This window comes from Suncus etruscus, chromosome 10 (genome assembly GCF_024139225.1).
Source record: "Suncus etruscus isolate mSunEtr1 chromosome 10, mSunEtr1.pri.cur, whole genome shotgun sequence".
Classification (NCBI taxonomy): Eukaryota; Metazoa; Chordata; class Mammalia; order Eulipotyphla; family Soricidae; genus Suncus; species Suncus etruscus.
In genome coordinates, this window is record NC_064857.1 from 77,480,990 (window position 1) to 77,506,727 (window position 25,738).

The following is a 25,738-nucleotide window of genomic DNA, read 5'->3' on the forward strand; positions in this document are numbered from 1 at the left end:
TTAGTGGATAATAACTATCTCACATGATAGCCATAGGATTTTTACTTAAGAGAAATTCTCTCATATTCTCCCAGTTCAAACCAGATCAGATTGTGTTACTAATTATCTGCCTGACCTGAAGCACACGTCTTTGTCTCAGTGACTAATAGCTCTACATGTTTAAAATGATGCAGACTGACAAGGACATAGGAATTTCTAACGGAATCAGACAAGGTCTGATTGCTCTTTAAAATCCTATGTTATAGTAAGACTTGGCCACAAATGAGGACTTTTAGTGGCACAGTTAAGCATGACTGGGTTGTGATCTTAAATTCTATACAGAGTAGTCTTGTAATTCTGGGCAACCTACTTAAACTCTATTCCAATACTTCCCCAAAATGTGGTTATTAGTTCATATTCCATAGGGTGAGCTGTTAAAATTATTTACAAATGTGCTTGAATGTGTATAGCTCATGGAATGTGTTAATGAGTATCAATGGTTTTTCAGTGCCTACCATTGGAAAACATTATAATACCCCCATTTTTACTTCCCATATTCATACGCATCTAAGTAAAAAAAATTCTGATTTCTCAATATGGTGATTTTAAAGATTTTAGTTAAAAACAGTTTGTAGGGCCCGGAGAGATAGCACAGTGGCATTTGCCTTGCAAGCAGCCGATCCAGGACCAAAGGTGGTTGGTTCGAATCCTGGTGACCCATATGGTCCCCTGTGCCTGCCAGGAGCTATTTCTGAGCAGACAGCCAGGAATAACCCCTGAGCACCTCCGGGTGTGGCCCAAAAACCAAAAAAAAAAAAAAAAAAAAAAAAAAACAGTTTGGAAAATTAAATTCCTTAAAATGTTAAGTACGGGGCCAGAGAAATAGTACAGCATGGAAGGCATTTGTTTTGCATGTGGCCAACTAGAGTTCAATCCCCAGCATCCTATATAGTCCTCTATGCCCACCAGTAATAACTGCTTAGTGTACAGCCATGAGCACTATGGTGTGGCCCTATAATTAAAACCTTTTTTACCAAAATACTACAAAAATACTATCAAATTTTACTACCAAAATACTTAGTAGTACATAGTATTTTTGCACGTACAATGTCATATCAATATGCTGTAAATCAGTGGCAAGTGCCATTCCACAGGATAACTTTCTGCATGTTCATTACTATGCTGAGCACTTTGTGGATCTTCTTGCAAAACTTAGCATTGGCAAGCCATATACAAAAATTCTTGATTAAGTGACCACTTTTTATTTGCTTGTTTATTTGTATTTGGACCTCACTCGGCAGTGCTCAGGGGTTACTCCTTGAGTCTGTGCTCAGGAATCCCTTCTGGCTAGAATAATTGACCAAAAGAGATGCAGAGGATCTAACCTGGGTTGACTGAGTGCAAGATATGCACCCTATCTACTATGTGATCAATCTGACACCCCCCCAAAAAAAAAGGGATAGCTCTGGAGACATAAAAGCATTGACCCTATTGAGTCTGAGTGAGAAATTAAAAGTAAAATAATTATTAAAAAAACAGACTGAACATATCTACCTTGATAGTAGAAAATAGAATACAGAGAGCAATGACCAATAATGATTAACATCACTTTCAGATATTTAGAGAGGAAAGGTCAACGCTGGACTAAAACAAATACATGAAAGTTATTAAAAATTTTATTGCAAACCTGACTTTTCCTAGAGTATAGAGAGTAGTGTTTTATGTTTGTAGTATTAATGATATGAATTTTAACCTAATGCTGATATTCCAGAAAACAGAACCTCACTGTGCTGTATCTCAAAACCTTTGAGAAGGTCTTTATAATCCCTTTAGTAGAGTCCTGTGAAATTGCTTTATCAGAAGCATCTGCCCAGTAGATTATTGGAATCAGAACAGAGTCAAATCCACTTGTGCCTACTGAGCCAGTAACACGTGATTCAGTTATAGAGCATCCGAAACTCATGTCAATCCTGGCAAAAAAAAGAATGAAATGGGAGTATAACCTTCTCCTTGGACTTTTATCAGACAAAACCAGAAAGAATAGGAACTTTTGTTCCTATTCTTCAGACTGTAAAGAAAGCTTAGAGTACAAAGAGGCAAAAAGGATCACCAAATGAACAAGAGGAAAAGTCTTATTTAAAAAAAAATGACACAAGACCTACAACAGTTGCTGAAGTCAGTTCATGGGCTTATGCAGTCTGATCATTCATCCACTTGCATTATTTAAAGACAATTTTAAAATTATAAAAACTCACATACAAATGCTTGTGTGTCTGTGCATAAGTGTGCACACACCCATATCTCAAATATTATGCTTAGGGACTCTATTACTTGCAGCAAAAGAGCCCAAGTAAAACCTGTTTCAGGGAAGTGGATTATAAACTACATGTTGTAATTGAACAGAGCTCAGTAAATGTACTTTAACCTTTTCTTCATGCCTGAGGCCATATTTACTAACAACTACTGAGAGGTGATGTGACGCAGTGACACTGCTTTCTAGGCTTGTTGTGTGTGCAGGGCTCTTGATTTCTTCCTCAAACAGCCTCAGAAATGATGCTTTTTGCACCCCTAGTCTTCTTTTGTGGGCTTTCAATATTTTTCATTACCATAAATCTGCTTGCTTCTAACAGCTTGCTTTCTACCTTTCTGCTTCTAATCTCCTGGAGGCTGGGGAATAAGATAACCAAGCTTGATGGATTTTGTGTGAAAACAAGAATATGGTTCATACAGCCTAGGTCACCTCTCAAAATGTGATATCTATATACAGTAAAAGCCTGACAAATGCAAAGAAAGGAGGGAGAAAAAACATAGTTGGGTCTGGCCCTGTTCTTAGCAGCAATTTAACAATTTCCTCTTTCACATATCTTATATTCCTTCCCTTACAACATGCCCAGAGTGAAATGTGAAGACTACTCCTGGTTATTTCAACAACAGAAGTTGCCACACAAACTTTAATAACTGAGAAAAAATATTTTAATGTGTTTACTAAACATGGCTTTCAAAAGCAACCGAATTTTTTTAAATGTTTTATATTTTTAAATAATTTTAGAAAATATTTTTAATTATTTAGAAACATTTTTAGAATAGTGTGTAATATTTTTATAACATTTGGAAAAATTTTAGATTTTCTTCCTAAAATAAAATCGGAAAATTAATTGCCTAATTAGAATAAATTTTAGAGCTGGAGAGATAGTACAGCAGTAGGGAATTTGCCTTGCACAAGGCCAACAGAGAAATGACCCTGATTGGATACCCAGCATCTCATATGGTCTCCTGCGCCTGCCAGGAGCAATTTCTGAGTGCAGAGCCAGGAGTATACCCTGGTTTACTTCAGGTGTGGCCCCCAAAATTAAAAAAATTTTAAAAAGATAATAAAAAGAATGAATTTTAAAGTTTTTTGTTAATCCTCTTTCAATTAAACTTTGTCTTTTTCTGTTGGAGAGGGTACTCCCAATGGTGTGCAGGGCTTACTCCTGGTTTTGTCTCAGAACTACTCAAAGAGCACTTCTGGTTGTCTTGGGAGACCATAACTGGTGCATAAATTGAACCAGGGTTGTCCACATGCAAAGATGACAGGACTCCTACCTGCTATACCATCTCTCTGGGCCCAAACTTTGTCTGTGTTAATGGATACTAACTGTTCTTAATTCTCAAATAATTGTATAATCAGTACTTTTTTAAAGTGATAAAAATATATGATTTATCATTTATTGCTAATATTTATTGAATATATTGAGCACTTGTTATGTTCTCACAGTAAGGCTCAAAGGTAAAACAAACTGACTAGGTTCGTTTTTATTAGGGTTATTGTATTGAGAACACCAAAACAGTCCTTTATATTATCTAGATAACTCTATGAAGCATACTGGGCCAGAATAAGTTTATTTCCTCTTAGGTGACATTTTATCCAAGAGTTTAATTTATCATTCAAAAGTTTACCCTGTTGAAAAAAAGCACAAAGCAATCATTTTTCCACATGTTTATTTATTGATTGATCGACTTTTTTGACGTCTTTATTTTGGTGTGGAGATTAAGGTTGATGTCTCCAATATTATTTTATTTTATTTTATCTTGTCTTTCTCTTTCTTTTTGCACTCGAGCATGATTTGATTTCAGAACCGAGACTATTGTGTGGTGCCTGTCTTTATTGCTGTAGTGCTCACCAGTTATTTAATTCGATATTTCTTTCTGTATTGTTGTGGTATTTCAATTACCTTTTTCTTTTTTTTTTTTTTTTTTTTTTTTTTTTTTAGGTTTTTGGGCCACACCCGGTAACGCTCAGGGGTTACTCCTGGCTATGTGCTCAGAAGTTTGCTCCTGGCTTGGGGGACCATATGGGACACCGGGGGATCGAACCGCGGTCCGTCCAAGGTTAGCGCAGGCAAGGCAGGCACCTTACCTTTAGCGCCACCGCCCGGCCCCTCAATTACCTTTTTCACATCCTCTCTCAAACTGAGGTTGGAAGCCTCTGTCCATTTTCAGCGTATTTGAGCTTTGACTTCTTTTTTTTCCTCTTATTTTGTACCCCAATCTATTACTTTTCTTTCCTTCAAACAAAACAACATACCTCAATTTTTTTTTAGCTCTGCCTCTTAAATAGAGGGGGAAACAAGGGAGGGTTCCAGGACCAAACAGATATGTGATCACTAATAGTAAGCCAGACAAAGAGGGGTCCACCTACTCTAGCAGCCCAGGGGGTGATGGTGGGGTATATGGGTTGTAGAAAGGGAACTGGAATGGGGGGAGGACATAGTTGGTGATGGGTATTCCCATGATTCAATGTTAATATGTACTTAAAATACTACTGTAAAAGATATGTAAGCCATTATGAAAAAAATGTGTTTTTAATCAGAAACTTTTTTTGACTTACATTATTATTATATCAATTATATTATATGTTATGTTATGTCACTATATTACGTTATGTTAGTTTACCTCATTAGGTTAATCAATTTTGTCTCTTGAATAAATTCTTACAATAAAAAAAATACCTCAGAAAAAAAAGTTTCCCTGTTGAGAACTAAAACAATTGAATTATGAATAATATTATGTCTAAGCCTAGACCTAGGTAAAAGCAGATAGATAATATAACTTTCAGTCATTTAGTGAAATACAAAGGACATATAACAAGTAGTCACTGAGTAAGTTGACAAAGTTACATCAAAAGCCATTCAACTAAACTCTTAATGAAAAATATTTTAATTTACTCTGAATGAAAACTAATTTAATTTGCTATTTATTATTTTAATTTAAGTTACTTCCTATCTTACCATAAAAATGATAAAATAATATATGTCTGCTGGCCAAAACTTCTGAAATATCACAAGAAAATTATGTGGACTGAAGGTTGCCATATTCTATTTCAGTGTTCAATACAAAACTTGTTTCTGAAAAAAAAAAACTTGTTTCTGAAATTATGGCCTTACATCATCATTTATTTTTACAACTGATTACTAACCCTTCATTTACATTTACATACGTACTTGTTAGACACTTTTTTAAAAATTTTTTGAAGGGGGGCCGGAGAGATAGCATGGAGGTAAGGCGTTTGCCTTTCATGCAGGAGGTCATCGGTTCGAATCCCGGCGCCCCATATGGTCCCCCGTGCCTGCCAGGAGCAATTTCTGAGCCTGGAGCCAGGAATAACCCCTGAGCACTGCCGGGTGTGACCCAAAAACCAAAAAAAAAAAAAAAAAAAAATTTTTTTGAAGGGGGCATACCAAGAAACTATCTCAGAACTAATTCCTAACTCTGTGCTCAGGGATCACCACAAATTATACTGGGAATTGAACCTCAATCAACTGCATGTGAGGACCCTACATACTGCAGTCTTCTCTCCATGCCCTCCACTTTTAACAGTATATTAGAGTACTGTCACACACACACACACACACACACACACACACACACACACACACACACACACACACACTCTAGCATAAAAATCTCATGTGCAACTGTTTTTTCTTTAAAATTTTATCAGTCAAGAGGCCAGAGCGATGGCGCAGTGGTCAGGCGTTTGCCTTACACGCAGCTGATCCAGGACTGACTGCTGTTAGATCCCCCAGAGTCCCATATGCTTCCCCAAGCCAGAAGCCATCTCTGAACACATTGCCAGGAGTAACTCCTGAGTGTAACTGGGTGTGGCCCAAATTCAGAGAATTAAAATGTAAAGTTTTATCAGTCAAAGTCATTTCGTTTTATTGCCCTTTCCCTTCCCCATGAACAAGTACCATATGCTACATTGCTATCACTTTTATCTGGGCTTTATAACTCAGAATTCATCAGTCCTCAATCATTAAGGAATCATTGCTCTAAGGACTCATATATCTGCACCCATGAGTGTGTTTTGTAATTTCTCATTTTTTGAAACTATATGTAACTTGTTTATAGATGCATATTTTGAGGTATGCTAAATACTTTCTCTTGTTTTAGAAAAGTTCATTCTTATGTATGATCTAAAGACATGCTCTCAAGGAGCAGCAAACAATCAAAGAAGAGTTGGTCTACAGAAATGAGCTTAGAGGCTGGAGGAGGAAAGGGATGGACCTTTGAAAATTTGTTGGAGGGAAGTAGTTACCCTGGCGGTGGGTGTGGTATTGAAATAACAACTGAATGCAACTACCTAAATAGAAATATAAGTCACAGTGCTTCGATAAATATTTTATAAGTTTTAAAAAGGCTCTGAGATGTGCCATTATCATTCTAAGAAAATAACCTAGCAAATATTTAGCTCCCCATTTAATTCTCAGGAAACTATTTCATAAATTTATTTCAATAAATTTGGCAAATCAAAGAAAAAAATAGGATGGGGAACTCCACTAGTTGGAAATCTGACTGTACAAAGAATTATGCATGTCTACTACTTAGATACTGCATATAAGGATAATATTCTCTTCTTTACACTGCTACTATTCTTTCTGGACTATAAGGATCTCATTTGTAAATATCCCCTGATATTATTTCTAAAAACAAATGTAGCCTATATATTTTTCTCTTCATAGTTTAAAAACAGCTGATCAGATAAACTCAGAAAATCACTGTCTTTAAAGTATCCTTAATTCTAATAGCACCAATTACCTTTGATTAAAATTTTAAAAGTTAATGAATGCATTAGAAATCCTTCGTAAACGTATCTAACATTGTTCCTATTCATGAGCATTTTGCCATATATAAAAATACATTTTCCAACCACCAAACACAGCATTATTATATTTATAACTTTATACTAAGGTATCATATTCACCAGACTCGTTTCTTCCCCTTCTGGGAAAATTTGAGTCAAGTCTGGAGATCCTCCTCTTCAAAGTCTTCTACAATGTGTTTACACTTGTTCTTAGCCTTTCATACTGAAAACTTTCTGTTATGATTTTTTTTTTTTTTTTGGTTTTGGAGCCATACCTGGTGACGCTCAGGGGCTTTTCCTGCTCAGAAATCACTCCTGGCTTGGGGAACCATATGGGACGCTGGGGGATCAAACCGAGGTCCGTCCTAGGCTAGCAGGGGCAAGGCAGATACCTTACTGCTTGCGCCATTGCTGCGGCCCCAACTTTCTACTATGATTTTATATAAAACTATAAAGTATATGTTCATATTTTTTTTCTGACTATGTTGATGTTTCTGGAAGACAACAGTCATTTTATTCTTGATTTTCTATCATTAACACTATTTTTGATGATGGTGATAATATCAAAGACTCATATAAGTAGGGTATTATGAATCAAGATGGATAACAATATTTATAATTCAGTTTGTTTCACTTGAAATTTTGAGACTCTAGTGTTTCTTTCCTGTGAACTTCCACCTAAAAAATATTTTCTTTCACACTGTACTTTTAAGGATATGAAAAAATGACCACAAATTGTGTGTTATTACTATGAAATGATATTCGTTTCTCAGAACTACTCAAACAGAACTGAGGATGAAAACTGGCAAACAGTGCTTCTGTGATTATACATAGAAATCAATCTGTTGAATTCAAATATCTCTCTGGGCACTCTGCTGAATCTAACTAGCCCCACTATTTAATAATTGGAAACTAGGTTCTGTGCAGCTCACTTCAAAATAAACTGCTAGGAAGATAAGTGAGTTTGATGGGGGCTCTATGCTTTTTCCATCTTAATGGCAATAATATATACAAATATGTATCATTCTTTCATATTCATAAATAATTTGTCAGGATAATATCCAGACCAAAAATTAGTAGAATGAAGATATTTCATAAAAGATAAATTACACATGAATACAAATCAGCCACATATAACATCAAACAGAAGTGTCATACCCACATTAATAGGTCTAAGGGAGAATCAGGGAAATAGCACAATGGTAGATCACTTGCCTTGCATGTGGTCAACCTAAGGTTAATCCTTGGAATACTATATGACCCCCCAGAGAACCACCAGAATGAGTGCAGAGGGCAGAGTCAGCATTGAACTCTGAGTATCATCAAGTGTTCCACCCCTCCAACAACAACAACAACAACAACAAAATTCCAAAAGAAAAACATTGAAAATCCTATCAAAAATAACAACAAAACTAAACATCTCAAATGCATTTGTGTAGAAGTGCCCATCAAAATAAGATCAAAACCTAGCTGATGGTGCTAATAAAATGATAAAAAAGAAAGATGATGAAGCATCTGTCCATGACAAGGCACTTTAGATTTGGAGAAATATACATGCTGTAGAAAAGTAGTTTTCATAAATAACCATAAATAACCTGATCATTTATTATCATATTTCATAGTAATTCAGATTAAAATGAATATAGAGGTTTCTATGTGTGGAGAAAAATATTTTGAAATTGTTTTAAAGATCTAAAAGGTTACAGGCTGGTATTCATATCATTCTATTGTTGGTGACTCAAAAGTTATCTTTCTCATGCTATACTCCCTTTGCCCCCTACCAATACCCTTTACATCTCCCCCCATATCATACACAAACACTCAATGTAATAGTATATCCTCTTTCTTGGGCCCAGTTACTCCAAATTCAAGGATCCTGGATAAACATCTTCAGTCTATTCTGAATATTAATTCCTATGCAAGGCATAACTTACTCTAATTCTCTTTTTTTGTCTTTTCATTTCACTGATATTAACCACTCATATATTTGAAATACTTAAGTTAGGTAGAGGAAACATCTGAACATATCACCTTAAGGAGAGAATACACACAGACACATAAGCAGAGAAAAACAACATTTTAAATTTGCATTTGAAGAGCACACAATCTATGTGAATAAAGAGGGCACATTTATAAAGAATTATGCAGTCCCTTAATTTTTGTTACGGTGTTTTTCTCAGTATTTTTGTTTGCATAATGATGCTATGAGGAGAGAGGTAAATAAGTGTGCAGCTGCAGAATTCTTTAAGAATAATTCTACTGGCAAATTGAGAATCATTGTTAACACTCCTACTGTTCCAAAACCTACATGTGAAATCAGAAGTTGCAGAAATTGAGTTTACTGGGAATCACTATTAATACTAGTTTTATTGTTCTCAATGGAATGGATTCTGCTGCCACTTGTTAGTTATCAAGAGCCATAAATTGTGCTGAAAGAAATTGTTATTTTAGAATCAAACTAGTTACTAGGTCGCTTGCCTTCTCTCTCTTTTTACTTGAAATTGTCATTATTACAAAGGCAGAATAACTCTTGCATAGGTTCCTACCTCGCATACCTAACCCAGCTAAACCCAGTTACTGTTGGAAAAATGCAGTTTTTACAAATAATAATACTTTATATATGTATATATATATATATATATATATATATATATATATATATATACACTTATCCACGAACATCATTGAACCACGGTACTTTTTAAATTATGCAGTGTGCTATGTTGTTTTGAACTGCTTTTGACCATATTTACATATTATGATTTGAAAAATAGGCGCTATATGTTGCTATCTTTCAAGTCACTGTACTGTTAGGTCTAGGAGGCATTTAGATGAGTATTTTTTTAATGGTTTTGGGGTTACATTTGGCATTGTTCAGGTGACCACATGGGGTACCAAAGGCAGAACTAGGCTGGCCACGTGCAAGGCAAACACCTTACTATTGTACTTGCTCCTCCCTGGATGACTTTTTTAAGTGATTACTCAGAATACAATTTAGAGAAGACTATATTTCAAAATATTCCCAACACATTATATTTATTGAATATAATAGAGCATAATATTGAGTATATATAATATTGAATATATATTGAATAACATAACTGAATATAATTGAAATTATATTTCAAAATTAAACACAAGAGAATATGGTTTAATACTATACAAGCCTAAATTTAAAATTATCTAGTAGGGGTTGGAGAGATAGCACAGAGGTAAGGTGTTTGCGTTGCATGCAGAAGGATGGTGGTTCAAATTCTGGCATCCCATATGGTCCCCAGGGCTTGCCAGTAGCAATTTCTGAGTGTAGAGCCAGAGTAACCCCTGAGTGCTGTCGGGTGTGACCCAAAAACCAAAGTAAAAAAAAAAAGTAAAAAATTATCTAATAATTTCCTAAATGACTACTAAAGGTAGTCTTTTCATACCGAATATAAACAAAAATGACAAACATATGTTATGCAAAAATATAAATAAATGGGTTGAGTTTAAATTTCTTGGCATGAAAGTCTCCCAATAACAGAGCATTTTTATTTTTTACATACATAATGTTTTGATTATTTAAGTCAAATTTTTGATTGATATTGGAATTTGGCTATTTTAGTGGCAACTTTTTAGGACAAGTGGTTATCTGGTAACTTTGCCAAATATTGAATAGAAAGCTCCAACCCACCATTCTCTGAACTAAGGAAAGACATCACAACAATTGTGATGCCATACTTTGTCAATATACTAGAGTCTTTCCAGATGTCCAAATCAGAAACTTTGGTAACATCTCAGTTCTTCCCATAGCCTCTTAGTCAACAATTAGCTCCTAAAATCATGAATCCAGCACCATTAATATTCCAATCTCATTATTTTGCAGCCTCTTCAGCTTTAATCTAAAGTAGTTCAATACTGGTTCATTCACCACCTTCCTCTCTCTCACCCATTTTAAAAATGTAAGATAAATCATATTTTTAAAATTAAAATGTATGAATTACTTTCATCTAAATTTCACTCCTTAAATATTGTCCCAAAATTACACTATAAAAGTCCAGACTTCTAATACTTTATTTTTGGTCCTTTTTTTCTCTTTTCTCTCTCTCCAATCTCCATATCATCTACTGACATCAGTTTGCTTGCAGATTCTTGTCCAAGACATGTTTTTTTTTAATACTTTATATCTTTGCTCTCTTTTTGACTAGAATGGTTTTCTTTACCTGACTGGAAAGCTCCTGAAGATCTATCATTTAGGGCTCGATTAGCAAAGTCTACTTTGAAAAGATCAACTAGATTTTTTAGGACAGGTTGTCCTCCTGATAATAGTTCAGTTTTTATAGGTGTCTCTGCTGGTATAGAACAGAGTAATGGAGGAACTGTTCCCAATCAAAGAGATTATGTAGAAAGATTTCTGAATCTTTCTATTCTCAGTTCAGCATATTCTTTCTATTATTTTTATTTTTTAATAGTACTACTTAGTTCTACTTAGTTCAGTAGAATTCAAATCTATTCAATTTTTGACCATTTTCATTTTAAGTAATTTTAAATGTACCAGGAACATATTATAGAGGATTAATAAGACACATGCCTTTCAAACATCAACCCCTGGTTTAAAACCAAAACCAGATGATTCTTCCAGCAGCATCAGATATAATCCTGGAGGTCCCTGAGCATAACCAAAATGGCATGTAATCTCTGTCAAATAGCATCAAATCCTTAAAATCTGGCTCAACTGGAGAGAAATTCGAGTAGGGGTCCATAGGCCCTTAAGCACCACTTGAAAGTCCACATTTAAAAAAACTCAGTGTTAGAGAGACAGCATAAGAATTAAAGCACTTTGAACTGTCCTAATAATGAGAATGTATGAGGGAAATGGAGAGCCTGTTTAGAGTACAGGCGGGGGTCGGGTGGGGAGGAGGGAGACTTGGGACATTGGTGATGGGAATGTTGCACTGGTGATGGGTGGTGCTCTTTACATGACTGAAACCCAATCACAATCATGTATGTAATCAAGGTGTTTAAATAAAAAAAAAAAGAATTAAAGCACTATGTACAATAGCCTACTCCATTGTGATCCCTGGTACCTCCCCTGATTCCCTGAGTCAGGCCAGATGAGTGCTGAGGACAAAACCAGATACAATCCCTGAACACATCTGATTTAGCCCCATAATTCATCCAAATATGTGAAATTAAATTAAAAACCATATATTAAAAATAGGTGAATAATTTTCAAATTTCAGTGATGTTTATTAGAGAAGACAGACGTAGGAGAGTTAAGGATAACCGATCTTGTCCTCCTATTTATTTTTAGTTCTTTTGTTTCTTTGTTTCTTTTTTGACCATACCTGGAGATGTTCAGAGCTTACTCCTAGCAAAACTTGAGGATGCTGGAGCTCAAATACAGTTGCCCATGTATAAGGCAAACATTCTATCCACTGTAAAGCTCAAATTTCCTTCCTGTCAAGCTAAAACAGAACTATTGCACATTTAAGATATTATTTATATACTGATGTCTTGTCATATTTGGCAGGAAAGTGTATTCAAATCCTGAACCAGAGCTAAAAACCCACAAATTTAGGTAAAGGGCCTATTACATGAAAATTCTGCACTGAAAAGTAGTATAGTGGGAAGACTATTTACCTTGCATGCAACCTACCTGAATTAGACCCCTGAGCACTGACCTGAGTATTGTGACCTGAGCACTGCCAGGAATGATTCCTGAGTTCAAAGCCAGAAGTAAGCCCTGGTTACCTCAGGGTGTGGTCCAAATACACCCCCCCCTAAAATAATGAAAATCCAACTGTTAGAATTATACTTAATCAAAGACATTGTCTACTAAAAGTTATATTTGTCTCTCTTCATTTAGATAACACAGATGCTCAACCTTGCTCTTATTAACAATCAACAATTATGAGTTGCCTAAATTTAGGCTGCAATGTCTTTTCTTCTTACTTTAGCTACATCAGGGAAACTCTCCTAGTTCTAATTGCTCCAAAGAGATAAAAAAATAGGAGACAGTCTCTTTTTATAACCAAGATTAAGAATGTCACTCTGAGATGTTCATGTTAGACTAGAGTTAGTCTCACAAAAGGGACAGAGGCATAAAAAATCACATTCCATAACTATATTACATTCCTTCTCCATCACCTAAAGGACATTGTAATGCCAAAGTCTAATAATGTTCATTTGATTGGCTCTGCCCAAACAGCCTTTTATCAGGCATAGCTACTTCTCTATGATGGATGGCTATGGTTTATGGTGCACATCTCATTTGCAAACGGAGTTTGAAAATTCCCCTGCATTCCCCTGAATTCTGATGAAGCTTCTACTACCATTATTGCACACTAAACTTATTAGAATAAAAATAAGGAGAGAGTGTTGAGGTTTAAGGATGATTCGTTAATCTTGTTGTGTGAGAAAAATACATTTAATTTTCCTATGTGGAACCTGACCCCTTTTGAACTTTTGTTTGCTTTTACTTGACAGATTCCCCTAGGTACTTGGAGTGCTTCCATTTGAACCTTTGTGGTTAAAACAGGGTGGTAATCAAATCAAATCCAGCTTCAAAAAATACCTTGATGGATTTAAATTCCTAAAAATGACTACATCAGGGTGAAAAAGATGGAAATGATGGGGTTTAAAAAAATACAAGAGTAAGCTCTTTTTTTTAGGATAGAAAGAGCAGAGGAAGGTGCAAGGGGTGATGATTATCCTGGGTGTTTTTCGTTATTTTTACAGTAAGATTTAAAGCAGAAATGAATTTCAAGAAAAATTAAAGTAAAAATAAAATGAATAAAGCTGATCCACATTCAGAGAAAAGAGCACCTAGAGAAGCATGAAAGAATAAAACATATAGACTAATATTTTTCAAACAAAAATCAATACAAATATTTATCACCTTTACAATCACAGCCACTCATCCTGCTTTTGTGGGCCTCCTGTTATTCTCATTCCTGATTCAGTATCATGCTGTAAAGATTGCAGTTTCTTAAAATAAATGGTCTCAGACAAATGAACATCTCATATGACTTCCTAGCTACACTAAGAACCAGTGATAAAAATCAGTGATTCCAAATTCTCACTGATTTTCATAGGAAATTAATCATAGAAAGATATCACTGTTTGCTTATGTCCACAGCCTCAAGGCAAAGTTGAGAAAGATAAATGTGCCCTTGGATTTGTGATTAAGTTGCTATCAAGCAATCCCCAGATGCTTTGGTTGTGTGTGTGTGTGTGTGTGTGTGTGTGTGTCTTTGTGTGTGTTTGTATCTAGGTTTTAAGTGCCATACTCTACTTAAAGAAGAATTATATTGTACCTTTAAATTAATTATACCTTTATAGTTTTCTTTTTCAATTTACACAAGATATTTATAGAGGATAATTCTCCTTTTGTTTTCCCTTTATTTCTATGGCTCCAATTATGTTCCTTGAAAGGGGAATCTTGGCATAATTAGAGCCAGCTCTGATTGGCAGAAATCTATATATGAATCACTAGGAAATGAATGATTTTACCCATACAGAAGGGGTGCCTAAGACTCAGAAAGTGTGAAATGAAAAACTTAATGTTCTCCTAAGATTGCAATTTAAAATAATGCCAATATACCACATGTTATTTTCCATAACTTATGTTTAAAAATAAAATAAAAATAATGGGTTTTTATTGTATGAGACTTTAGTTATGCAATATGACTCTCTTCCACTTAATTGTTGAGGGCATCAAGCAAAAGAAGCTATGCCATGAACTATATCAGCTTTGGTGTAGTAGACAAAATGCCTTTTACACAAACCTGAGATAAATAGATCTAGAAGCACTATAAATATCACATTGGCTTATTAAAAACAATTTTAAAATGATAAAAAGAGACCATCTAAGAAACCACCAAGTTTCTAAGAAGAATTCTCATAGAATTTTCCAGAATGAGAGGACATGTATAGTGATCAGGGTTTCTCTGAATTTTCTCACTGTTAGTAACTAGTTCTGATAAGAGACAAGTCATGAAATGGGCATGTATTTCAAACTGGAGTCTTCTGAGACTTCTTTTACACAAATTTTCTTAAATACAACCATTTTTATGCCTAATTCTCAAACTTATCCAAAACTAAGGATCATGTTGTGCCTTCTTCCCTGAGAAACATCTGTCAGTTTCTGTCTTTGTACATGGTCATCATTTAGTCATTCACTAATTAATTTATTATTGAATAATTCATAAAAAAGTATTTGAGAACTCAAGATTCTGTGGATATAGAAATAACAAGAGAGCTATGCTGACGGGTCATAAGTTACAACCGTAAGAGTTCTATTATTTACCAGTTCGATTAATGTGTGTTAAAATTTCAATAGCTCTAGTTATCTTAAACTACCAATTTAAATTCAGCCCCAAATTAGATCTTGGGTGCCTTTTAACAAAAACTCAGTGTCTTATCTTTGGAGTTATTAATGTGGGAATGTTGGCCATTTCAACATCACAAAATATGACCAACTGGGACCAGAGTGGTGGCAAAAGTGGTAGGGCATTTGCCTTGCATGTGCTAACCTAGGACGGACAGAGGTTCGATCCCCTGGCATCCCATATAGTTTCCTAGCCAGGAACAATTTCTGATTTCTGAGTGCATAGCCAGGAGTAACCCCTAAGCATTACTGGGTGTGGCCCAAAAAAACAAAAACAAAACAAAACAAAGAAAGACCTACATCTGTCAACATAAATAAAGTATTTTGTTTGCTTGTTTTGTATTTGGGTCACATCCAGTAGCATTCAGGGATTATTACTGGCTTGCACTCAACAATTATTCTTGGTAGGCTTGAAGAAATGTATGATATGCCTGGAATTGAACCCACATCGGCCACATGCAAAGCAAAAGCTCTACCCATATTGCTATTGCTCTGGCCCAATGAGGTCTTTCTATCTTAATAGAGATTTGAGAAAAAAATGGAAAATTAGGGGAGTAAGTCCATACTAAACTTCAGTTAATGCAACCTCTAAGTTTGAATAATAATTTCATTTTGAGCTTGTTTTCTTATAACTTCTCTTTATCTATATTATTTAATTGTTGTAGTAAGAGATCATCTACATTGGGTCCTTCTATCAGAGAGACAATACAAATATAATTAATGCAACTATTCTAGAATATTGAAAGAGCAGTGTGTTTACTTGTGCTTTTAACTGATGTACTTCCCCAACCAAACTTGGAAAAAAATGTTTAATAATTTGATCTAATTTTCCTCTCCCATCTGGCTACCACATTTTGTATGAGCAATAAGGAGCTCAATCTGTGTAAAGAAAATTCATTATTCTTTCCACTAGAAAGGAAAGTGTTTAGCCACCATTCACACCTCTTCCACTGGTCTTTCCAAGTTGTCTTAGTTTATGACAAAAGGTGGAGATTATAGGTGCTTTGTGTTCTCTGCTATTCCATCAAGATCAAGATTAATTTACCTAAAAATACCCCCACAATCCATATGTAACATCATACATTTCATAAAATTTTATCACGGTAGTATCTGATCATCTTAGAGGTGGAATATATGATATGATAATGAAATAGTGTTGCCACTTCGAAACCTGAAGTGCTAAGTAAATACATAGCACCACTTTGTTGTGGCAACTTCAATCAATTCAAGTGTGAAGAATACACATTTTATTTTATTTCATAATCTATAGAAAAAAATTGGTTTGTGGAGTTGTTAATATCTATGCTTGATTACAAATTGTCAAAGGTTCAATTATTTACATAAAATTCAAGTTTTTGTTTAGAGAAGTTGAAGTCGGTGTTTGAGACAGATGACTTCATCTTGTAGACTTTTCCAAAGGGAACATAATCTGAACTAAGTAGATCACGTTAATGTGAAAAATTAATAAACTTCTATTTCATGGTTCCAGGTGGACCATTAGAACTTAAAGTACCTTTTTAGTGCACTCTTAGTAATCCCAAAGAACATCTGTTGTAGGACCACACAGGGAAATAGCACTTCAGTATTCTCTTGATTAAAGCCAAGGGACCAAACAATGGCAGAACTTTACTATGCTCGTTCTCAATCTTGCAAGCTCCAAAATTATAATTGCCCACCAGAAATTCAGTGCATGTCAATAGCTCAATAGAGCAATGGACATTGTGCATTTATGGTTGTGGGGAGCAGCAAAGGAACAGACAAACTGCATAGAAACAGCCCCTGGGTCTGTTGTTAGAAACTAGGAATCATTAATAACAGTAGCATCTAATCACTGAGTCTGCATATGCCACCATTCACCCTAAAAGCCTTCAATTTTTCATCAACTATTTATACTAATATTCATGAAAAGGAATGTGGGGCCGTCTAGCTTAGAATTGGGGATCTCCAATATACATTCAAATCTGAGTAGATGGAAATTTAAATAGATGATTTCCCAACTTAGCACACTCTAATGCAAAGAAATATCTACCACCACTGGAAAAAGAAGTTAATATGTACTAAATCTCTGTTTTGGAGTATAAGTGAACAGTCATACCTATTAAAAATAACCTGAACCCAGTGGTTAAAATATGCTTAACAGAAGACAACTAGAATACCTAGAAGGCAACCAAGCTCCTGTGATATGGCCACAAAAGTGCAATTCCGAGGGTTGGAGTGATAGTACAGTGTAAAGGCCACTGCCTTGCATATAGCCAACCCAGGTTTGATTCTTAAATCCCATATGATTCCCCGATAACTGCCAGGAGTAAGTCCTAAGTGCAGAGCCAGGAGTTACTCTGAAGCATCAGTGGGTATGTTACCAAAAAAAAAAAAAAAATCCACTTATTTTTTTCTTTTTCTTGTATCTATCAAACTGTAGTGAGAGTGAGGGTTAAAAGTACTTTTGGTCCTGTGTATGAAACATGTGTCATTATCTTCTGTCAGCCAGTGACTCTCATTGAAGCTGTTGCTCTAAGGACGACTGTCTTTCCTCAGAGGCTGTCCACAACCTTTCACTATTTCTAGCGCCATCTGTTCCAGCCTATTTCCAGCTGCTGTTCAGAGGAAAGGCCATGGTAATTATCTCCTTAACACATAATTTATCTTGCTGTGACCATCTTTGGACTGCCAGTGTGTGGAGAGCCCTGGTGTTCTCTTTCTGTCATGTAGCTATCATCTGCCTTGGGAATTTGACACAGGTATGGTACCTTATTGCCTTATGCATCTATCTGCATATTCTCACAACCCTAAACTTGCTTTCTCACTTGACAGTTTAATGTCTCAGAGGGATCACAGTTTTTCATTTCAAATATTTAAAACTTTATTCAAAAGGAAAAAAGTAATATCAACTACATCATGAATTCTAGGGGAAAGGACATAAAATGAATGATCTTTAAGTGTAGATAAAAAAGATTCGCTTTCCCATGATAAGAAGCAAAAGAAAATCTTACTACTCGGAGCATCAATCTCCCCATCAGTAAAATTGGAAAGTTAAAAATCATCACAGAAGTTTATTCTGAGGGTAAGATCCAATTACAGAGAAAGCAGAGCATACCCTGTGTTTATCTGTAGATGAAGTTCTTGTGAACTTACAAATCAGATTCTGGCCTGTAGATCTAGACAGGATTTAAGTTGTGTATGGAACAAGATTGTGGGTGAAACCCATGCTAAGGAACTGGGGCAGAATATTTAGCCGAAAAAATAGATACTGTCGCAAGGGACTGGCCCCAGGGTGGCTCTTTGTTTTACCCAGAAAAAGTAATTTCTCCTCTACAGCGCCTACGATCAATGCTTGTCTCCAGTAACTGTGTTTATTTCCTTACTTAAATGAGAAATACCAGAACATGGCCCAGAACAATAGTCTAGCAGGTAGCACACTTGCCTTTTGTGAGTTGACCCAGGCACCATCCTGGCACCCCACATAGCCCCCAAAACTCCAAGAGTAAACACTGAGCACAAAGCAGAGTACACTGCTGGAATTGATGGCCGAAATGAAAATATTTTATTGAAGATGGGAACTTCCTTCAATAGAACTCTCTGGCATACCAAGAATGATACAAGGAGGAAAAGACTGTGGGCTATAAGATTGTAATGGAACTTCCTGCCCCCTGCAGGCAGCAAGAGTGATGCTCCGTTTAGCAAACCTGCCCACTGAGGCCCGAGCAAACCTAGTGCAGGAAATGGCACAAGTATCAATCTCCAAAGCTGGCAGCCGAGCAGGTGGCCCTGGAGAGAAGGCCAGAAAGGTGGATTGCTCTCGCAGTTGTGACAAATGGGAAAGACAGCTCAACTCTGTAAGAAGGTGATGAGAAACCCGTCAGAGCTGGGTAAGCATCTGAGAAGTCCTGAACAGTGACAAAGCCTCAGGGATTAGCGAGCATTAGTGTGTGTGGTCCCATCCACCTGCAGCTGGATGAAGTTATACTCGCAGCCAGGAAGGGCAGAGACCCTGGAACTCTTACTGCTTCCCCTTGTCCATGGGGGAAAATTATCCCAAAATAGAAAAACGAGAGAAAAACTGTTGAAGGAAGACAGCTATTTAACACACTTGCACACACACATATACACACGCACAGAGGCAAATTGTACTGGGAGTTTCTTGGTGCAGAAAAGCAATCAGCAAGGTAGCAGGGAAAACTGCTGAAGGAGAAACATTATAAATGGCAAAGGCCTGACAGGTTAGCCAGGCAAGAAGGTGAACAGATTAAAGAGGGGATTGGAAAGGCACCGGTACTAATACTGGCCTCCTGGTGCGAGAATATAGGTACACACTAAGGAAGATGATAACTACAGAAAGACAAACTCTAGTCTGGACACAATGTGAGATTAGCAGATCAATCAGTCCTGAAAGAGCACTGTATGGTGGTTTAGAAAGAAAATTACAATTAAAAGTGATGGGGATCTATGGGCACAAATAAGTACATGGACAGAATTTCTGGAATCTGGGTAATGTATGCTAATGTCTACTAGATGATGCTATTAAAACTCAGAAGGGCAATATTGAAAGTCAGCAAGCTCTGTAGAGGAAAAGGAGATGGGCTGGAAAAGGGCTGTGACAATGCTGATGGGGATGTTGTTAATAATAAGTGGACATAATTACACTCTTATTTTGAGAAAAAAATTGAGGGATATGTTGAGAAAGCAGCAAAGCACAACCCCAGGGTTATGAGCAACAGAAATCTCTTTGCCTTTAAAGGGTCTCTGGTCAGAAGAAAATGGAAAAACTGCTTGTTTTTTAATCTAACCCAAAAAAATAAAAAGCCTAAAGTAAAATAAAAAATCAATTGAATTAGCATGTAGCACAGTCTCAATTTTTTAAAGCAGATTTCCTTTAAATGGTTTTGCAGACCAGTGTATTTTCTTTCTTTTTCTGTTGAGCCAGGGATCAAACTAGGCATGTGTGGTATTATGGAGGTACACTGGCAGTTCAGGGAGATGAATGGTTATAACTATAGCATCTTGATATTTTTCCCAATTAGGGGTTCATAAATTGAACACAACTGCTATTAGGTACTTTTACCTTCACATTGTCACAACCAAAACTGTTTCTAAAAATTGACAAATATACCATAGGAACAGAACCACTTCTTGAGGATCAGTCCTTTAAAGTATATATAATCACAGTGAACTAGCTAGCTTCTTCGGTAAATCTAAAGCCAATAACTGGAGAAAAATAAGGCACACTATCATTGAGCAGAAGTTGGGATGTATAATAACTTTATCCCTTCTAGGATGTTTTTGTAAACCCTCTGATCTTGCTAGAAATTCTATGAACTAGTCATCAAAATGACATAGCACACATTTGATTAGCAGTTCCTGTTTTCGGGCACACTTGGGTCCCCTGGGCCTAACCTAGATGATGTTCTTTTACCACCTTTCTCTAATGTGATTGTCATTACCCACTTGGTCTGCACGGCTCCTGTCACTGGGAATAATGCAAACTTGATGCTGAGCACATATCCATTATCAAATGTGCTATCTTCCAAGATGAAATTCCTTTGAAGGATGAGCTTGCAAAAGGAACAGATTGAGAACCTACCAAGTCTGAAGGAACTAAGTATTATTGAGGCCAATGTGACATAATCAGATCGAGAAAAAGGAATCCAGGGTTATCCATAAAGGACAGATCACAAACAATTTCTTCACTATTGACAATTCCTCTATAAGATTTTATAGCTTTGTTTTTATATCGATTACCACAAATCATGTTTCTAATGTAGTATAATTCATGCAGAGTTCATTTCAGGTTATTTGTTGTGGTTGATGTGCCATTGTAGCATACCTAAGAAATAGTTCCTTTTATCACATTTCCATGTAGAACAGAGAAGTGAAATTATATTTGAGATAGTAAAACCAAAAAAAAGAGTACTATACTAAGTCAACTCCTTTCCCATAATCTATTTCATATACAATATGGGCCAAACACTACTCATCCTTCTCACTCAAAATCTAAACAATTGCATTCAGATGGAATGCACATGAGTACTGTATATGTCCAAGCAATAAAAAGCATATTGAAAGATAATTGTAAAACTCAATTTCCTCATATCTAAAGACAAGCAAGCTTTTAATAAAGCTGAACAAGCTCCACTAAAAATTATTACTGAATATGAAATGATAGAAATTAATAGGCTATTTTGTTTTCTAGGTATATACCTCTGAACTATCTATTAAATCTGGAGAGACTGAAAGTTAATAAAATCTACATATCATCCATAAGAATAAGTACAACTGTTTTTCTTAATATAAAGATGACTAAAACAAATAAACAAATCTGTTTCCCTTCAGATTCACTTGTGTTTTTGCTTTATATTTGCTTCTGTCCAGATGAAAGTATAAAACTTTTATCAATAACCATATGCTGGAGAGCAAAGGAAACTCTGAAATATGTCAGGACTTGCTGTTAGATTTGATTTTTGCCAATCTTCTTTTGACCAGCCTTCAAAGCACTTAACCTGTAAGCACCAGTATGCTCCAAAGGCCCCCACAAAATTCAGGGTTTGCATGTAAGATTGGCATTCAGTTTTGCCCAAGAAGCTTATAAAAAAATAACAGTAAATTGAATCACAACACTTATAAGTGATTATCAACTATTAAACCTCTTTCAGAATTTGACTTATTTTTATCTTCAGTCAATTCGCCTTGCATTAAAGAGCCATTTATGCAAATGTAACATGAGGCAAAGGGGACAGATAAAAAGCTTACTAAAGCTTTATGAATGACTACATTCAAACTGTCTGTTATTGCATTTCTTTTAGTAAAATTCTATTATTCACTGTGGAAAGAACCACTCCCTTACGTTAATAGCACTGCAGAGCTTCTTAGGATAAAATTAGATGTGGGAGGCAGGAGGAGCATGTCTTTATTTGGTTCCTCTTAAATATAAAAGGGACATAGCAAGCATCAAACCTGAAGAAGACAAGTACATCAAGGAAGCTAAAATATCTGCCACAGAGCCCCAAAAGCCTTCATACATCAAAGGAGACACAAGTCAGCAGGATAAACATCCAGCTTGGTAGCCAGACCTGCGACTGTCTGCTCCAGCTCATGAGAGAGATATATTATTAAAGCTAAAAGACACATGCAACATGGTGAGTAGCATTGGCCAATATAATCGAGTGAGGGAGGTACCAACAAGGGGGTAACAAAAAGGAGAAGCAATGTTTCCAAAGCTAGAACCAAATATTGTCAAGGAAGAAGATAAAAAGTGGAAAACAGGGGCCGGTGAGGTGGCGCTAGAGGTGAGGTGTCTGCCTTGATCTCCCGGTGTCCCATATCGTTCCCCCAAGCCAGGGGCAATTTCTGAGCGCTTAGCCTAGAGTAACCTCTGAGCATCAAACGGGTGTGGCCTGAAAAAAAAAAAAGTGGAAAACAGAGCAACAAGGGATGTGCTCGAGATAAAATAGGAGAATGAGAAATCGGCCAAGGCAGCCCTGACATTTACTGAAATACACTTGGGTTTCAAAGATGTCAGAGACTCAGGGATGATTTCTCGAGCTGAGCTCCAAGAGATCATGAAGCAAGACGGATGGAGGAACTGAAAGCCTTCTCCCCTTCAGTGAGAACATGCTGTGTGAGATGAATCAAATGGAGCTTGAAGTTTCTGTTACACTGTGCTCAGTGGTGAGATACTTTCGCCGCGAATCTGCTCAGTGAAGAAGGAAAGGCTACTGTCCGAGGAACACCAGTAATCCAGAAGTTAAGGATTTAGTGACTAAGTTGAGTAAAGACACATCCACTCTTCATATTTCCTACAATGTTATACAAGGACTAAATGCAGTTTTTAGACCGGGACCATCAAGAATTTCTAGTTCTATGAAAGCACTGCATAATATTTTGTTAAGATGAATGGTAATTGAACAAAAACCACCCAAAGTCATAGTCCTATCCCTGTTGAATACGTCACACATTGTTCAGTAACAAGCACCAACTGGATTCTCCAATCTGTTAAATGGATACTGAAAAGTATCGAAGCAAAATTTATCCTGGCCTCAAAGAACGTTCATTCGTTGGCTTAGAGAGATAGTGAGTGAGAACTTACTGTTTAGTTTTGGGGCCACATCTGGCCATTTTCACCAATTACTCCTGCCTTTGAGCTCAGTGATTACTTCTAGTGGTGCTCAGGGGTCTATATAGAGTGTTGTCAATCAAATCCATAAATCAGCAGTATTCAACCTACATGTTCTTTCCTACATACTCTCTCCAGCTCCAATGTTTTTGTTGGGGGCCTCACTCACTTGTGAGGAGCCAAAGGTCAAACTAGAGTCATAGCCAAAATCACTGCATACGCTTCTACTCTCTTTAATGCCAAAATATTGGCTTTTGTTTGTTTTTGGGTCACACCTGGCAGCGCTCAGGGTTTACTCCTGGCTCTACGCTCAGAAATTGCTCCTGGCAGGCTCGGGGACCATATGGGATGCCGGAATTCGAACCACTGGCCTACTGCATGCAAGGTAAACGCTTTACCTCCATGCTATCTCTCCAGCCCCGGCTTTTTTTTTTTTTTTTTTTGATCATTTCTTCCATTCTATTTTTGTTTCTACTTATGTAACTGTTCATTGGACTTTAGAGCCAGATACAGACCAATAGCTTTTTTTTTTAAACAAACATTAAAAACATCTAAGGGACCTGTATAAAGGCAGTTTTCTGGGTCCCATTCCTTGCATTTTCATTCAGATATATTAGCTATCTCTAACAAGTTGCTTATCTATATTTCAGAATTATATATAGAAAATAACTGATCTACAGTTAATCACAAATGAAAATTTCTAAGTGAATGATTCAAAATCTGGTCAACATTTCATGTACAAATGTCACCAATTTCATAGGTTGTACCTAGCCACTGCTTGCTATAAATTATATAAATAAAAATGTTAAGACATAAATATGGATTATGAGATGATTATAAAGATTAATGAAAGTCATTTCAAGTATCCAATAAAATCAGTGGTATTCTTAATGACAGTGTAGGATTTTCTGTTAAAATCTTTATCAAGAGTGACTTTTCAATCACTAAATTAACTGTGTAAAATCTCTTCATTTATTTTATTTCTTCCTGAACAAGTGTTACATTCTAAGTAAAAATTGCTCATTGGAAATCATCAAACTGGGAATCATCAAACAGATTGAATTTTTTCAGAGATTTTAATATATATATCATATTTGTCATTTGATTATATATTTATGAATTAGAGATGAAATTAATAAAGGTTTTGTATCCTCCACATATTTCTACCTTAAATCCAGTGCATTCAATCACATTTATTATGCACCAGTCTTATTTGTCAACTAAGACTTAATTTACCCAGCAAAACAAATCACTAGCTATTTGACTACCTTAGATGAAAATCTCTTTCGTCTCTATACTTCTCATGTTCAATTGGTCAAAGTATTTTTGTATTTTTTTTTATTTAAAACATACACCCCTTGTCTTTTTTCATCATTGTTGATTTAGTCAAGAAATATATCTTCATTCAGAACTGTTGTCAAGTCTCCTATCTTCATTTTTTACTTTCTTTTTACTGTTATGAGGAACATGTATTATTATAACTCTCATGCTCAAAGTAATCTAGAGGATTCCTGCTACCAGTAAAATAGATATTTGGTTTCTCTTGGAGGATCCAAAAATCCTTTTGGCTCAGCCATCTCATCTCTTTAGGTAGAATTTTAATTCCACATGTATTCTGCATATATTTCAAGATCTGTGTTTTGCTCTCTACATAGCTTGCACCTTTTCCCTACTTGAATTTTATGTAACCAATCGACCACTCACCCACCTTAAATCCACCCTCAGAAGCCAATATTTCTTTATAACTCCAAATACCCTATTCATATTTTGACTTGGTTGGAGAAATCTGCTTTTATTTTTAATGCCTAAGCTTCATAAGAGCAGGAACCAGATTTTAATTTCTTTTAGACTCCCCAAAGTAATATATATATTGTAGCATGTCTACAACAGCCACTGGTAATAAACAAATGCCACATTGAGTTGGACAGAATTAAATCAAGATATGTCATAACAGAGCTCTGTTTGGAAGAATGTTATTCTGATGGAACAAAAGCAGTTTCAGATTAGAGCTTTAAAAACATAGATCTCTTGTGATTTAGATTTAGATCAAACACCATAGGACCACTTTTACTAGCAGACCGGGGGTCAGAGGAAGAGGATATGGGATGCATGCTGGGAACAGGGGTGGAGGGAAGACAACACTGGTGGTGGGAATGCCCCT

General features: G+C 36.0%; 1 protein-coding gene across 1 annotated transcript in view; it reads right to left on the minus strand.

Moving 5' to 3' along the window:
- LOC126020223 (netrin receptor DCC-like) overlaps positions 1-25,738 on the minus strand; it is a 504,403-nt gene that overhangs the window by 393,234 nt on the left and 85,431 nt on the right. The window lies entirely within an intron of this gene.